Below are 17,548 nucleotides of genomic sequence, written 5' to 3'. Positions count from 1 at the left end.
AATGTCTCCATAGACAGTATTCTATTAACCTCCTGATGAAAATGTTAATATCAGTTATTAATTTTTATAGAAAACCAAATCTATTATCCATGCAAAAGGAACTCTTTGGGTCATTATCTTTCTTTTTTCTACCATAGGAACTACTATTAAATAAGGACATTAGGATCTTATATTAAAGCCAATATGAGCACTCTGTGTCCTTGTGTGAGTGAGGAACAGGAGCTCTGAAAAGCAGAGTGGCCAATTCCAAGGTTAGAAGCAGGTCCTTGGGAATGATGCAGTGAAAACAAAAACCCATTGATCTCTGCAGCTCCCACGCCTGAACAAAAGGGGGAACTCAAGAAAAGACTCGCAGAACTGAAGTGAACCTGTGATGAACCTTGGTAGAGCAAAGACACTAATGGGAATGCCATCGCCTATCTCTTAGCTATGGAGAAGCCAGGAAAGGCTGGAATGGGACCCATTCCAATGGCACCCATCCTGCAGCAAAGAGCAGTAATGAGGATAACACAACACAGCACAAATTAGGAAATCATCTTACCACGCTACAAGCTCTGTAAACATCATGACCTATGAAAGCAGATGTCCAGCAGTTGAAAACCTCCTGGTACCAACCAATCTATAGTCACATTCCCTCTCTTTCATTGTGTCTTCACAAAGTTAGATCAATACACACACTCCAAGCCCTACAGGTGCCCTTGAAACTCGGTGTTATTATGGTCATAGGAATGGCATCAATGATAGCAAAGTTATCAACATGGAAATACAAGGAGTGGTTTTATTCATCTAACCTCTCCTAGTGTAATCACTTCCCCTTGTAAGGAGTCTTCCTCTCATTCTCACTAACTCCGGCTGCTTCTAACAGCTCTTGCTTCTCTAATTAGGCACATTTCATACTTCAGGCCTAATGTGGGCTTCCCATTGTCTCAGCTAATAGGTTTTTAATATTTTAAATTCTATTATGTTTGTTCTTCTTGGCTTCACACCACAAAAAAATTAATCTTTCCTTGTGTTGTGTTCACTGTTGTAGTAAAGGCTGAGGCAGGACCCAGGTCGCCACACAGAGATGAGCCAGGCCTAGGATGTGGCCTCTGGCCAAAGGAGTCCAGGTGTTTTAAATTAGAAGTGGAATGAAGTGTGCTCCTGGCGTGGGATTCCCAGATCAGAATGAACTTTGGGCTAATGAAGTGAGAAATGACTATGTCCAGAAAGGTTAACTGAGTGATTTCTGCCTCTGAGATTTCTGTGCCTGGCTGGAGAGCCCCTCAATGTGGGGCATCTAAATGACCTAACCCTTTTCCAGCTGCTAAGAAAGTGATTCTCCGGGCCTCCTTCTGTAACTCCCTTTCCTGGTTCTCAATTCACATGACTTAAGGGATGGGAACGTAATAGGAAGTGGGCTACTCTCTAGGCATCCCAAACCCCAGGAAAGGGATAAAAGGTTTTCAGGCACTGGGAGATTAAAAAAAAAAAAGTGAATAGAAATGGTCTTCAATAAGAACATGTTGAATAGGAGCATATGCATTGTCTCAAGGGTGTCATTATGCCTATCTCATAGCTAACGGAATTGAAATCCGAGAGATTAGGTGATTTTTCCCAAAGATGATACAGTTAACTGATGGTTGGGCTCAGAATGAAAGACAGATTTCCTAGCTGCAAGACTATGTTCTCTCATCTTCTCTCCCCTACCATCACTCTTTAACAACCTTTCCAATTTCTCTGCTCTTTAATTCTCAAAACAAAAGCAATATAAAACTTGCACATTTAAAATCACCTTAATTTCCTCGTGATAATTGTTTTTGGCATAAGCTTTTGTAAAAAGCTCTCACTATGTGTAGGATATAAATAGTTATATTAAAAAATTGTCATACCAGTAGTAAATATGACCCACACCAGAATCCAGGCAGTGGAGTGCCCTTAGCCACACATCATATGATTGTGAAAGTCAATGAAGGCCTCTGAAGGGCTCCACATATACTCACTTGCTTACTCTTAACAGGAGCCAGTGAAGTAGGTGTTGTTATTTTCTTGATTCTATATTACATCATGAGTGAGCGATAGAACTGGGATTTAAATCTAGTGGGCCAATGCCCAAGTTTGCGTATTCATGCTACTTTATGCAGATTCTTAATATTTATTAAGTAAAAATAGACACCAATGACCCTTCTCCGGAGAAATACATTTTCTTTTCTTTTCATCCAACCAAAATATGCTAAGATAAAAATATAAAATACTATGTATGAGGGATCCCTGGGTGGCGCAGCGGTTTGGCGCCTGCCTTTGGCCCAGGGCGCGATCCTGGAGACCCGGGATCGAATCCCACGTCGGGCTCCCGGTGCATGGAGCCTGCTTCTCCCTCTGCCTGTGTCTCTGCCTCTCTCTCTCTCTCTCTCTGTGTGACTATCATAAATAAATAAAAAAAAAAAAATACTATGTATGAGCTTCTTTCTGAATTTCTTCCTACTCGAATTCTGTCTATAATTTACCCCTCATGAACATTTAATGGACATAAAAGGTAATACTTTATACTACACCCATGGCTAGAGTCAACTTTAGCTGAAATCTTGAATACACTTTAGCTGAGTTCCTGGAATAAAATAGAAGAGTCTGCAAAAATGTCAGAAGCTCCATGTTATCCATATTTCATAAATATTTTCAAAAGTTATTCTTATCCTTTGTTAAACTAATTCTGTCACTCTGTTGAATAATATACAGAATTTAACATCAGCTGGAATGAAATTTAGCCATAAGCTAAATACCTGGTTTTCATATTCGGGCCAGCATTGTTTGTATATCTTATTACTGGTGATCTCTGGTTTTATCAATCAACTCATTAAAAAAAGTCAATTATGGATTATAAACTCTGGGAACTCACCCAAATTAAAAAAAAAAAAAAAATAGGCCATTCCCTTGAGAGGTTCAATTATTCATTTAGGGAACTACTCAACAAAACTATCCTGTATACTCTCAATCACACTATTAATTAAAAATAAACCTACAATGTCCTAGAAGAACAGAATCATAATTTTATCCTCACATTTCCAGAGTCTGGCTCTGGTGGTGTTCAAGGAAAAGCCCTTTATGTCTGATGGAAGCTTGTAAAAATGAGATTAGTTTTTCAATGATTCCTGAGAATGGCAAGCATTTCATTTCAGTTTTACTGAAAGCTTAACCACTGACAATGACTAATGCTCATAAGGAGCGAAAATCATCCCCTGGCTCACAATTTCATTATTTTTCAAAGAATTGATTTTTCGTTTGGGCAATTTGAAATCATTTTTCAAGATGCAAAAACAGATTTCCTATTATTGGTTGGGACCTTAACAAACTAATAATGATGACCTTGTTCTGGAGATACTGGTTTGTAACCGTCTCTGAATTTTAATGATTCTAGGGGCTTATGCAATAGCGGAGAATCAAACACATGACTTAAAGAATGAAACTATTGTTTTACTTGTCATTTGTCTGCACTTAATGCTACTTATGTCCATAGAAAATTCTTCTGCTCCTTGTCTGGATGGAGTATAATCAGAGTAATATACTCCATGGCCTTTTGCATTATTTTCTCCTTGTGATATTTTATTAAACAACTAAAATTTGTTTAATGAGCATAGTAAATCTCCCTACCAGCTACTATTGAGAAACATAGTGATTAGCGAAGACATTGGAAATGTAATTACACTCCTTGTCTCCAAAATGATAGAAGTCGTCACTTGATACATGGAAAGAATAAAACTTTTTGAAAGTCAGATCTGACTTTCAGTCAAGGCTCCTCAACCTCCTAGCCACGTGACTTCTAACGAAGAGCCTAACCTCCTTCAGCTTCAGTTCCTGAGCTGGATAACTTACTTGTGCTCTCAGATGCACTGTCCACCCCTCCGCTCCGTTTTGTCACGGGAAGCTGAACTCCTGTGTCCATGACTATGTCGCCAGACCTCCTTGCCCACTGGCTTTCCCTTCGAGCTGTGGGGAACCTGGCAGGAGACTGGAAGGAAGTGGGATCCAGTGCTGACTCTCTACCTCCCTTCCTGCAGAGTCCCCTCTCTGGTCGGCTCTGTCATTGGATAAAGGTCACAACATTTCTCAAGGTATCCTGCTCGACCAGTCTCTTTCCAGGGTCCTGCGTCCCCTTCCACCTCCTTCTCTTGTCCTTTGAGCCTGGATCTGGGAACAGCTCTATTATGACAAGCTCTGGGGAGACTGCACTATCGTCTGTGGGTTCCTCACCATGAGGACACATTCATAAAGAGTCTCTTTATTAAACCGTCCTTGATTAATCCTAATTTGAGAGTCTCATTTGCTTCCTGCCCAAATCCTGACTGTTACAGTTCCCCAGCCCATACAAACAGAGATAATCACACCCAGGGTTATTGTGAAGAGTGAAAAGATAAATACGTGCAGGGCCAGGCCCTTCCTTGGGGTTCAGTACGTGTGTGCCAAGCTTACAGCCCTTCGGTTCAATTATAAATTTTCATTATGTGCAAAACTGAATGTGCTATATGCTATGAGATGGATCATCAGATTTCTCAGTTTAAAAATTGGTGTGATGTTTCTGCATTATAAAGACTTAAATAGTAAAGTATCGGAAACTCAGGAGGAAGTCCATCTCCCCACTGATCAGGCAATTTGGTTCCTAGTCACACAACACCCTGTATTCTATGTAAATAGATTTTTATTCACACAGGCAGTGTCTGAACAGAACCCTGAAATGAGGAAAAATTGCTAAAATCCTACTACAGATACTACTAAGTTGCTTCAGTAACATCTTACTATGTCAGTACCGTGGAGTAACACTTAGTAACATCTTACTAAATTAAACAGGAAACTGGTTATTCCTTCTGCTCAAGAAATATTATATGGGTTTCTAGAAGGAGATTTCTGGCTGTGGAATCCAACCATGCCAAACTTATTTTATTTCAAATAAGCATATTTCATTGATTTATCATTTTATGGCAAAGGAAATATATAGAATTTCCCTTGTATATATCACATGGTTTATTCGACCAGTTTGCCAGGTTTTGCAAATACCACTCACTTATGCTCTTTTTGAATCTATTTAGTCCAGATATCACATTTACACAAAAATCTGTATATATTTGGAGTCACCTAGCACACTTGATAATCTCTTTTGTAACTTGACAAATCATTCTGTCTCTTAGAAGAGGAATTTAAATTATTCACTAAACACGACTTGGTTACATTACTTGGAGAAACCCATTTACTATCTTCATTTCAAATATGGAGCTGATTATGATAATCACTTCAAGGAATTATGTTTAAATAGGCTAGATATTTGAAGGACCCTGAATTGGTATGTATTCTCTGAGCTGAAAAGGAAAATCTTAAAAGGGAATTTCAAAAGAGAGGAAACATTCATTTTGTCTGTAGGTCAATGGGAAAGCACATTCTTTTAGACTACACTGATATAATAGTAGCTAAACATCTATCAGACTCTTTTGTGTGTGCTAAGAATGGTACTAAGCATTTTATATCTATTATCAAATTCAAAAGTATAAAATAATGTGCAAAAGAAGGATTGCTTGTGGTTGCATTTATTTAAAGACCTAACAATGTTGCCCTAACTAAATAACGCTGCGCTTCCTTTCACACATAACAGGAGGCTCCACAGACAGGCGATCCTAGGCTGGTGGTGAAGCTCCACGACACCTGCAGTGACCCCACCTCCTTCTGGCTGCAGGGGTGGGACACCCCTCACACTCACAAGATGCCTCAGACCTTCCACTATAGCATCCATCTTCTAGGCAGGAGCAAGAGGAAAGAAAAGAACACAGGCAAAAAAATAAAATAATAAAATAATAAAATAAAATAAATAAAATAAAATAAAATAAAATAAAATAAAATAAAATAAAATATAAAGAAAGGAGGTGCCAGCCAGTTAAGGGTACCACCTGTCAAACTCCTTATTTAACAACCTCCACCTGCATCTCTGCAGCCAAGACATGACCATCCTGCAAAGTGTCTGTAAAATGTGGTTACGTAGCTGCGGGTGCTGCCAATGTCATCAGCTTTGCAGTTCTTTCAATAGCAAAGAATGCAGAGTGGGTATGGGTTAGGCGCTGGCCGCCTCTGTCAGAGGTAAGTATGGTTGTTATCGCTATTTTGTGGATGAAGAACTTCAGCAACTTGCCTAGAAAGTGGTTGGTGGTACAGCTAAGCCTGGAACCCCTCCTGCCCTTAATATTGATCGTGCTTCTATTTTGGTTAATCAAGCTAAAACTCCCAAGTTCTCTATTTGCCGTAGGGAAAAAAAAAAAAAAAACAGTATTTTTTTTTTCCTATTTTCCCTCACCAAGATTTAAGCTTCAAACCTTTCCCCAATGTTATTTTAAACATTTTCAAGCCTACGGAAGAGTTGTAAGAATACTGTTAGAAAAACAATTATAGGCTTTACCCAGATTTACCCATTATTAAAGTTTCATCACATTTTTTGTCTCTTCCTATTTATATGCATATGTATACAGCACAAACATACACACATACGTGTTTACAAAAATACACACCTGTGTCTATGTATTTACATACATAAACATTAAAATAAACATTAAATGTACATATTAGTGTACAATATATATTATAAACTCTATCTTTGAAGAATTACTAGCTAACAAACAGCATTATCCTTCATGCTAAATGCTTCTGATTTTTATCGGCTAAAAACAAGGGCATTTAGGTTTTACCTGGACTGTAGATTCTGGATTAAAGCTATCTGTGCCTCAGTAATTGTTAATGTTCATTTCAGCATATTTCAAAAGTGCATTGGGATGCTCCACGACACGCAAAACCGACAGTAAGATACTATTTTTGCATTCAATAAGGAATACACTGAAAGAACAGTGGATAAGAGTCAAGTTGTAGAACTAGTTCTTTCATTAGGAAATTAGAAAACAAAAAAAAAAAGGAAATTAGAAAACTGACTTCTGCATTCATTCAACAAATACTTATTGTATGTTTATTACGTGTCTGACATTATCCTTAGGTTTCTAGATTTACTTTTTTTTTAAGATTTTATTTATTTATTTATTCATGAGAGACACAGAGAGAGAGAGAGAGACAGGCAGAGGGAGAAGCAGGCTCCATGCAGGGAGCCCCACGCGGGACTCGATCCTGGGTCTCCAGGATCACGCCCTTGGGCTGAAGGCAGGCGCTAAACCACTGAGCCATCCGGGCTGCTCTAGATTTACTTTTATTAATGTAATGAATTAGTCTTTCAGCTGGGTCTTAGATTGGATATAATAACAATTGTTTGCATACATATTAAATGCATGCAAATACATATGTATTTGCATCCATATTCCTAAGTAAGATAATTCTACTGCAAGGATCAACACTGGAAATTATTTTAAGGCCCAGATCGTTAATACAAGTGAGCGAAACTTCTTATGGGAGACGGAAGAGTGAGAACTATAATAAATTAGAGACAATAAGTCACGCCTAAACGTATCCACATTTAAGCACTTGAGGACATTGTGCACACAGAATACACCTACAGGCTACGTCCCACCTGTAGCCCAGCAGCTTTCCACTTCAGATTTTTGCTTTTTTTTTTTCTCCCCTTGCTACATTTGTCTAATATACTTGCTTGAGTTGCTCTCCAAGCCCTCCAACAGTTTCTGTCTTTAGTGTAAAAGTCCCTGACTCTCCATGATTAGTAATTATTTTTCATATTCTCTACTGTTTCTATTATCTGGTTCCTCCGGGGTTCATTGTTCCGTTTGTTCATGTTACTGCTTCTTGTCCATGCTACTGGTTTTCCTCAAATGACTGGTGATACTTGGATGCTTTTAATTTTTAAAAGTAAAGAACTTGGTGTGTCAGTCTGTGTGTTAGTCAGCTAGAGCTGCCATAACAAGTACCACAGACTGGCGGCTTACACAACAGAAATGTATTGTCTTACAGCTCTGGAGGTTAGCAGTCCAAGATCTTCCTGTGTCTTCATACCCATCTTCCCTCTCTGTCTGTGTCCAAATTTTCTCTTCTTTTTTTTTTTTCTTTTTTTTTCTTTTTTTTTTAAAGATTTATTTTTTTATTTATTTATTTTTTTAATTTTTATTTATTTATGATAGTCACACACAGAGAGAGAGAGAGAGAGAGGCAGAGACACAGGCAGAGGGAGAAGCAGGCTCCATGCACCGGGAGCCCGACGTGGGACTCGATTCCGGGTCTCCAGGATCGCACCCCGGGCCAAAGGCAGGCGCCAAACCACTGCACCACCCAGGGATCCCCCAAATTTTCTCTTCTTACAAGGACAGCAGCCATATTGGATTTGGGCATACTCTAGTGACCGTATTTTAACTTAATTACCTCATTTAAGGCCCCATCTTCAAATACAATCACATTCTGAAGTGGTGAGTGTTAGAACTTCAACATATGAATTTTGGGGGGACACAATTCAACCCATTGACAATTCAGGAGGTGCAAAAGGATTCCTCATGAGTTTCAAAAATTCCTTTTGATGGCAAGGCTCCCCTCAATGGGATGTCGACTCTACCACTTTGTAAATAAATGGGCAGAAATGCTCTAAGGCTGGGGGTAGGGGTTGGGGAATGGGTTCCATTACGACTAAAGAGGACACAAGAAAGACTTTATTCTGGGGATAGAGTAAGTCAGGGTTATTTTACTCCTGTGTGTAGCTGACTTCCTTATAATCTTTTTTTCTCTTTTCTCTCCATAGCAGACATCTGAAGTTACCAAGTGTCATCTCCTGTTTGGCTCCAATGTTTATGTTAACAACACTTGCCCTCCTCCACACCCATACAACAAACACCCATCCACTCTTTAAAGGAGCTATTCTCTCAGGCTTCATCTAGGGAAGGAATATCACAGCCTGTCCTTTTGTGTACACAAAATAGATCACTGACCCAGCTGTTTTCCTTTTCTTTCCTTGTTTGTCCTTGAATTAATGACCCTGCAGGTTGTCCTGGGGCCTACTTCCTTCCTGTCCGCACCCTTGCTGATTCAAGCGTGTATCCGTCTGGAAATCACACTGAGAAGGTTCTAAAGAGCCATCTCAATACTATTCCCTTGGCTTGTTTCTCCTGCTTTCTCAGAACCTGTTCTTTTTGTCATATTTCTAACTGACATTTCAATGTGAGTTGGGGAGGTAGGAAAGAAATCCGTGTGATCAATCAATGACCTTGATCCAGAAGTTATGGACGCCAATTCTAATTCCTCCCTAACCACATTATTTAATAATGGATTCGGTAAATGTAAAGAGATCAACATCAAGCCCTGCCTGAAGTGGACACGGTATGTTTCCCCTTACAGAGAGTTAGTTAGAATAATATTCCTCACATCTTTCCATGATTTCTGCACAATGAAATCAAGTCTACAACTTCTTTCATGTTCTGGAACGCACTCCAGCTTTTAGAGTTGCTGGGTGATCTGTCCTTACCTCCTCAGCTATCCGGTACCTTTTCTTCCCTAGTTTTTAGCCCTCCGGGTTGGAAATACTTTCTAATAGCAAAGTATGTATTTAATTGGCCTAAGCCTTGACTTCATCTGAGGCTGTCACACAAATTCAATCTTAAAGTTATCATACAGAGGAAGAAACCAAAATTCGCAGACAGTGAGATGCAGAATCAAACCTGGTGGTAAGCTGGAGAAGAGCTTTGTGACTGTTTCTGATTTTAAACATCTCAAGTGTTTATGACAGATTGAAGGTTCTGAAGAGGGAAGTTAAAAGAAAGAGAAAAACTTTCCATCCTATTCACCTCATTTGGTTTTCTATATCTGGCCTAATTCCAGCAGTGACTTGAGACAGGCTTCAGTGGAAGATGCACGTGATACCAAACTCTAAACATGGAGATTTTTTTAAAAAGATGCATGTACTGAAAATGACTGTATACTGGGGTCTCAGGGTCTGTTGGACCGTTTAAATCAGTGACAACACACCCTGGGAAGTCGATGGTTTAAAAAATGGACAAAATGCAATGGACTAAATTTGCCTTCTCTCAAAACCCCCTTCAACCTTGTCAAATACCCCAGCTCCAAGTAGCAAGAGTTGTTCCAGATGGTATCATATTTATATGTAAGCCCCACAGTCTTACCAGGAACACAATGCTGTTGCATATATCTGCAAGAGCGCAAAAGGAAATCACAGAATGTCAGGAGGATGTCCAGTAAGTAAGGATAATGAATTCAAAGTCTTTCCAGAAAGAACAAGATTGAGAGAAATTAGCAAGTAGGTAAGGGTAGGCAGAGGGTGTTAAAAACAATGGAGAAGAAAAATGGTGTCCCTGCTGAGGAAAAGAGAAAGCTTTGTGGTTTTAACCTTGAAGTTCCCACCTGAGAGCTTCAAAGAGAAAAGGAAGGAACAGGGATAATATCTTGGGCAATTTGAGACAAGGAGGAAGACACAAAGGATGCCTGCGGGGCTCAACGGTTGAGCGGCTGCCTTTGGCTCAGGGCATGATCCCAGGGTCCTGGATCGAGTCCCACATAGGGCTCTGCCCGGGGAGGCTGCTTCTCTCTCTCTCTCTCTCTCTCTCTCTCTCTCTCTCTCTCTCTCTCTCTCCCCGTGTGTCTCTCATGAATAAATAAAAATCTAAAAAAAAAAAAAAGGAAGATGACATCAAGTCACTACTGAGAAGTCCCAGAAAGATCAATGTAAGCAGATAAACAGGAAATAGAGGTGTAAACGCAAACTGAGGTAAAGTACATATTAGAAGGAGTAGAATCGGGCAGCCCGGTGGCTCAGCGGTTTAGCACCTGCCTTTGGCCCAGGGCATGATCTTGGAGACCTGGGATCAAGTCCCACATCAGGCTCCCTCAAGGAGCCTGCTTCTCCCTCTGCCTGTGTCTCTCTCTCTCTCTCTCCTCTCTGTTTCTCTCATGAATAAATAAATAAAATCTTTTAAAAAAATAAAAATAAAAAATAAATTAAAAAAAGAAGGAGTAGAATCTGAAATAGAAAAAAAAGAGAGAAGGAGGTTATTAATAACTCATTAAAGCCACACAAAGATGTATGTGAAGGAGCTGTACTGCACATAGAAAAACATACCATACTAACTTTGAGAAAAGAACAAAAAACCATGGTTGCTTTTTATAGTTTGACTGAACTTTAGAGATGTTGTGGGAACCAGGTGACCATGGCTCAGTGGTTTATTTAAGAAAGATTACATAAATACAAAGGACCAGAATGCACACACACACACCCACACACACACACACACAAAAGAAGAATGCACAGTTATATTCTTAAAGACACTTTGAAAAGGCAACTGTTCATGAAGCCGATACATTCTTGGAAAAGTAAAAAAAAAAAAAAAAAAAAAAAAGTCTGAAAGTGCATCTGTTGTGGCAGGCTTTAAAGAGAGTGCATGAAAACCGATGGGAATCATTGGAGAAGTTACTACCGCTCACAGAGGACGGGTTTTGAGTTTTTAGAACCGAAGAGCTAGGCCATGGTGTAGACGTGTTCTAAGTGTGTGAAGATGTGTTGCTTTCAGGATGGGCAATTGGTGCTACTCTCTGTGACCACCCGTGGGTCAGTTGCTATAGAACAATAACAGCACAAGACATCTGTGCAGTTTTCAGAGTGTCACTAAGTCCACAGGTCCTACACGGTGCTATTGCCCTAAGGGAAATCTGAACTGAATTTATGCACATAGAATGGTCACCCTGACTTTGAAGCCTCGAACATGGATCAAAACTGTTGTAAAACATCAATACATGTAGCTGGATAAGTGACTGGTTGCCCTTGTATAATATGTGATCTAAAAAAATTGCTAATCTTTCCCTGCCATTTTTGAGAAACACAGTCCAAACATGATCATAAACACAAATTCCTGCAATACATCCCAGTAGGTTCACCTAGTTTACAACTTAAACTAGTTTGTGAAACATGTGTCTGTATACATTTTATATTTTGTACATTTTTGATGTAACATATCATGTAAATAGGCAGAAACAGTGAAATAAATCATCTGAAAAGTTTTGTAGTCTTTGTAAAGCCCCAATAATAAGTACTTGGTGTCAATGGACTTAACTGGATGATGTATTTTCTATTGGTTTATTGTTCCTCTAGCTTGTAAACCAGCTTGCATATATTTTTTTGCAAATGTTCACCCTGTATCTGTCTAAATTATTACTTTGCTATTAAAGTGGAATTATTTATTGACAAAAAAAAAATTTAAAAATATTGTACCTGCTTAAGATGCAATGTATTATATCACATACCTTTATAGTAACAATGGCGTAGGACAATAAATTTGTTTTCATAAAAGTGGCAGAAAATAGTAATGTCCCCCAGGGACTCGAACCCCTTGCGTTTTAACTGGATACACAGCTGCCCAGGCAAGACTGTATTTTCTCTGCCTCTCACACAGCTGGATACAGCCGTGAAACTCCGCTCTAGCCAATGGGGAAGAGCAAAAGCAGTGTCTGGGTCTTGCTCTGGGTCTTGTTTAACGTCTTTGTAGGCTCTGAATGTGTGTTTCCCCTGAGCCCAAATCACATACTGAATCCTAATGTCCAATGGGATGGTATTAGAACACAGGGTCTTTGGGAGATGATTAGGCCATGAGAGTGGAGCTCTCCTGAATGGGATTAGTGTCCTTAGAGACCCCACAGAGCCCTAGCCCCTTCCTTCATGTGAGAATACAACAAGAAGTCTGCAACCCAGAAAAGGGCCCTCACCCAACCATGTTGGCGCCTTGATCCAGAACTTCCAGACTCCAGAACTATGAGAATAAATGTCCACTGTTTATAAGCTTATCTACTCTGTTGTGTTTTATTATAACGACCTGTGTGGACCTAGATGCTTCCCCTTCCTCTATTACTGACTGGAGAGCTGCAACATGAACGTGATGGTTCAGAGCTGTCTTCAAGCACATAGCAAGGGCAATGGCACAGAAGAAGACATAATGGCCACATAGAAAGGACGTGAGTCTCTTGGCTATTCCAGAGAGTAGAAACGCTCTGTCCCATGCATGTAAGAATAAAATAAACTTCTATCTTACTTAATCAGCATGATTGATCTCTTTTATTTATTTATTTTTAAAGATTGTATTTATTTATTTGAAAAAGAGAGTGTAAGCAAGAGAGAGAGAGAGAGAGAGAGAGCACTGGTAGGGGGAGGAGCAGAGGGAGAGGGAGAAGCAGATTCTCCACTGGGTAGGGAGCCCGAGGCAGGGCTCAACCCTGCTGGGACCATGACCAGAGCCCAAGGCAGACAGTTAATCCCCTAAGCCCCCCAGGCGCCCCTACTGAGTCTCTTTTAGAACAATCATCTCATATAGTAAGCCTGTCAGTACTACCTGTAACGACATCTTTTAGCAAATAATTTTGCTTCTTCCAAGACGAAAATAACATGTTCCATGATTTAAATATTTCATCCCATCAAGATGAAAAGAAATCTGAAGAGTTCATTATAATCAAGGAGTTCCTTTCTGCGTGTGTGTGTGTGTGTGTGTGTGTGTGTGTGTGTGTATTGTTGCTTGAAGAACAAAATTCACGCCAGCGATGGTGGGGAATTAAAGACTCAGCCCTGGAGAAAAAAGCCAGCGAGCAACAGTTGGTGTGCAGGGCACTCATTGAATTTACACGCGGCAACTATCAATCCACTCCCGAACTTAAATGAGCAATAAATTGAACTTGCTTACTTACCTTCTGTAACCAGACCCGACCGTGGGCTGCTGTCCCCCAGCCCAGCAGCCTTCTCAGTTGCAGGGCGTCCCTCTCCACTGCCCCCACCCCCCTCCACAAACCAGCAGCCCTCCGACGGCAGGCAGCCTCCAGGAGTTTTCAGCCAACACCTGTCCCCACTGGCTGTTACCAGGGCTCTACAGTTGCTAGACACTTTCCATTACCCTTGTCTCCACTTCAACTTAATTTTAGCTTTTGGTGCCCATTCCACTGAATGGCAGGAGCCATATCAGTTGCTTCAAGGTCCTCCCCCCTTTCCCAGGGCTTTCCCCTAAGTTCCAGAAGGAGTAAGTAGTACAAAGCATTGGACAGCGGGTGTGAGGTTGGGAACGGAGGGATCTTGCCCTATAGTATTAGAAAAACGTTCTTTGGTGGTTTTCCATCTCCTCTCTGATGCCACTGGCCCTCAGCACTTGGCTAGCAGATCCCTGAAATGTTAACAGGGTGTCTACTTGGTCCCCTAAAGGTCTTCTATGCTGATTGAGGACAGTTTAGGAGTTTACAGCACAACCATCAATAACTCTAAACTTTCAAGTGCCAAGTTCACTCAGGGAGAAAATTAAGAGACTTTGATGACTTCGCACATCATTGGTCACCGAGGTTTGGATCTCAGTATCTGCAAAACTAAGCAAGCCAGTTAAATAAAGGAGGTGTAAACTGTCCAGCTTCGAACCTCAGAGATGCATGGAGGTCCTTCAGACACAGGCATATGGCCATCCAGAGGCAGCCGTGGTGAGCAGGGGGATCAGTGGGCTGGGGGGTCTGTCTGATGGGGCTCTAGCATTTGAATAAATAGGCATCAGTATCTCCAAATAAGGACTTCATAAAACAAAGAATGGGGTTTTTTTGTTTTGTTTTGTTTTTTGTTTTTAGTTGCAGAGGTCATGGGAGCAATGTCCAGGGAAGAAATAAAGAAAAAAATAGTTAAAGGAGATGGTAAGAGAAAAATCTAGATAGTTGAAAATTACACAAATGAATGCTAGAGAGAGAAATTTAAAAGACAAAAAGTAGGGATCCCTGGGTGGCGCAGCGGTTTAGCGCCTGCCTTTGGCCCAGGGCGCGATCCTGGAGACCCGGGATGGAATCCCACGTCGGGCTCCCAGTGCATGGAGCCTGCTTCTCCCTCTGCCTGTGTCTCTGCCTCTCTCTCTCTCTGTGTGTGTGACTATCATAAATAAATAAAAATTTAAAAAAAAAAACTTAAAAAAAAAAGACAAAAAGTAGCTTGGACTTGAAAGTGAAATTCAGCATCACTGGGGCGCCTGGCTGGCTCAGGCTGGGAATCCTGCAACTCTTGATCTCAGGGTTCAAGCCCCATGTGAATATAGACATTTCTAAAAAACAAAAATCTTAAAAAAAAAAAATACAGCATCACTGGTTTCTAGTAATAGGATAAATAAGGAAGTTAATGCCCCATTATGAGCCGGGAAACAAAGAATGAGATTAAATTCAAGCAGCAATGACCGAGTAGGGCATACGAACTGCTTTCTCCATGATAAGAACCAGACACGATTTGAAGAACTTCCTCACTACTGAGGATCCTCCCATGATAGTTCAGAAAACAGACGGAGGGAGACTGGCCGCGGTGCCGCTCGGGCAGCCTGAGAGCTCATTCACTGCAGGGACTTGGCTAGCAAAGAAGGAGTGTTTATAAATATTACTGTACGTCTCCTCTATTTCTCTCAATTATATTAAAAACAGCTGCTATCAAGGAACAAACATTTGGGCCTTGATTCTGGAGCTGTGATTTCCAACTCCAGAATGCACCCATAAATATGGCATTTAAACAATGCTTTCAAAGCCTTGAATAGATGCTTAAGTGAGTAGTGGTTTCATCCTTCCATGTTCTTCTTTTTATTCTGGCAAGACCTTTGACCCTGGTTCTGTTCCCTTAGGACAGGACATAAAAACCTGAGTTGCACAGAGGATCCCTGCCCACCCTGCGCCGTACCTCCACGCCCTCCACTCCCACCCACCAGACCTCAGAGGTCTGCTGGGACTGAAATTTGCCTGTAATGATGTGCTGGTCAATCAAGGGGGCACAAGAAGCTCTGGGTTTTGGTGTTTGCAGGGGTCTGTGGTGTAAATGATCCCTCCGTGGCTGATTTCAATGATGGCTACATTTAAGGAACAAATGGCTTATAAAATTCCTGAGAATGTCCAAATGGGCTCCTGTGAGTTAGCGGGCAGATCCACCACACAGGGAGGAGGGACGTCTCCTTGCGTCCAGTCCTCTGGCCCATGCAAGATGCAGTCCAAGCCTCTGAGCAATCTTTCATAAAAACAATAAAAATAACAGCAAACTCTCGGTACCCGTTCTTTACGTGCCAAGACTTGAAGTCTTTGAGAGTAACGTTATTGACGTCCACAGGCACACTACAAAGGTATTATCGTGACGCCCAGGAACAAAGGATTACAGGACCTAACACAGTCAGGAACAAGGTCACAACTACTAGAAGTTCTAGAAGCAGAATTTAAACCCAGATCTGTCTACCTCTAAAATCCATGGCTTAACCCTGACCTGGTCTTGCTTCCTTTACATGTAGCCCAGTCATCCAGATGGTCTTTTGAAAGTCCTACTGCTTCTCTCCAGTAATTTCCTGCCATTTCCCTTGACCTTCGTTGGGGTCCCACGTTCTCCCTTCCTCCATGGAAAGGAATCCTTTGCTCCTGGAGGGCAGGGACAGCGTCCCAGTCATCTCTGCATGCACCAGCCTCCTGTGAGCGCCCTATTAGTATTTGCTGAACGAGTGAATGGACGGAGTGATTCAAATTGAATCCATAAATTGGCTTTTTATTCCTGTTGTTTAGAAAGCTCCAGTGGCTGCCATCCCCGCACCCTCCAGATCCCCCATCAGAGCCTCACCATGGAAGCCGACTTCGAAGGTCAGGCTGGAAATAAGAAGATGCAGTGAGGCCTTCATTTTTAAGTCTTAAGTTGAAGACATTGCTTAGCACCTTCACTGAGTTTAAGTCTTTTTTTTTTTTTTTTAAGTAGAAGATGAAATACTCACAAGGCAATATTCCCAGTTCCTAGGTCACCTGGGCCAGTTCTCACCTATATGTATATCTCATACATTCATTAAAATGCAAAACTTTCAGGGTGCCCGGGGGGCTCAGTCAGTTGAGCATTTGACTCTTGATGTCAGCTCAGGTCTTGATCTCAAGGTTGAGAGTTCAAGCCTCAAGCTGGGCTCCATGCTGTTAAAAAAAAAAAAAAAAAAAAAAAGCAAAACTTTCAAATGGTCATTTCATGGCTTTCCTGCCCCCTAAATGATTAAGTATCACCTTTCCAGACTTGAGGCTATAACTAGTCACCCTGATTTGCAGCTCTTTGACCTATAAAACAGGCTCATAAAAATTATAGCCTAGAAAGCATCTGGAGCAACTCATAGACAAGGCTGATAAATCATTTTATAAATTCATAAAAACTTAAGAGTGTTTTCAATTGAATTATAATAATCACCCTACAAAAGGATCTCAGCAGGTACTTTTTTAAATGAGGCACACTGGAGTTTTTAAGCAGCAGTGTCTAAAAGGCTATTTCTACCTGTTTGACTTCCTTTCATTATGTGTGAATTAGTTAGGCAAATTAGCCTGCACTTCTAAGGCCTGTGACATATGTCAAATCCAACAGCTGCTAAGCGTGATGTCAGTTGAAATGTGGAAATCTGATCCATTTCACAGATAACTGGGTGACAGGCGACCACTTGCGTTTCAGTACGACCTTCGGGTCTCTTTTCGCTGATCCCAGAGGCCCAAAGTAAGAATGTCATAGATATCTTGATTTGGGTTTTTTGTGACATATCTGAGAATAACTATTAAACTAGAAACCCTCTTTCCACATAGACGTATCTTTCAATATACAGCCCAGAATTATTTT

This window comes from Vulpes vulpes, chromosome 1 (assembly GCF_048418805.1).
Source record: "Vulpes vulpes isolate BD-2025 chromosome 1, VulVul3, whole genome shotgun sequence".
NCBI classification, from domain to species: Eukaryota; Metazoa; Chordata; class Mammalia; order Carnivora; family Canidae; genus Vulpes; species Vulpes vulpes.
Note: the sequence above shows the minus strand (reverse complement) of the source record.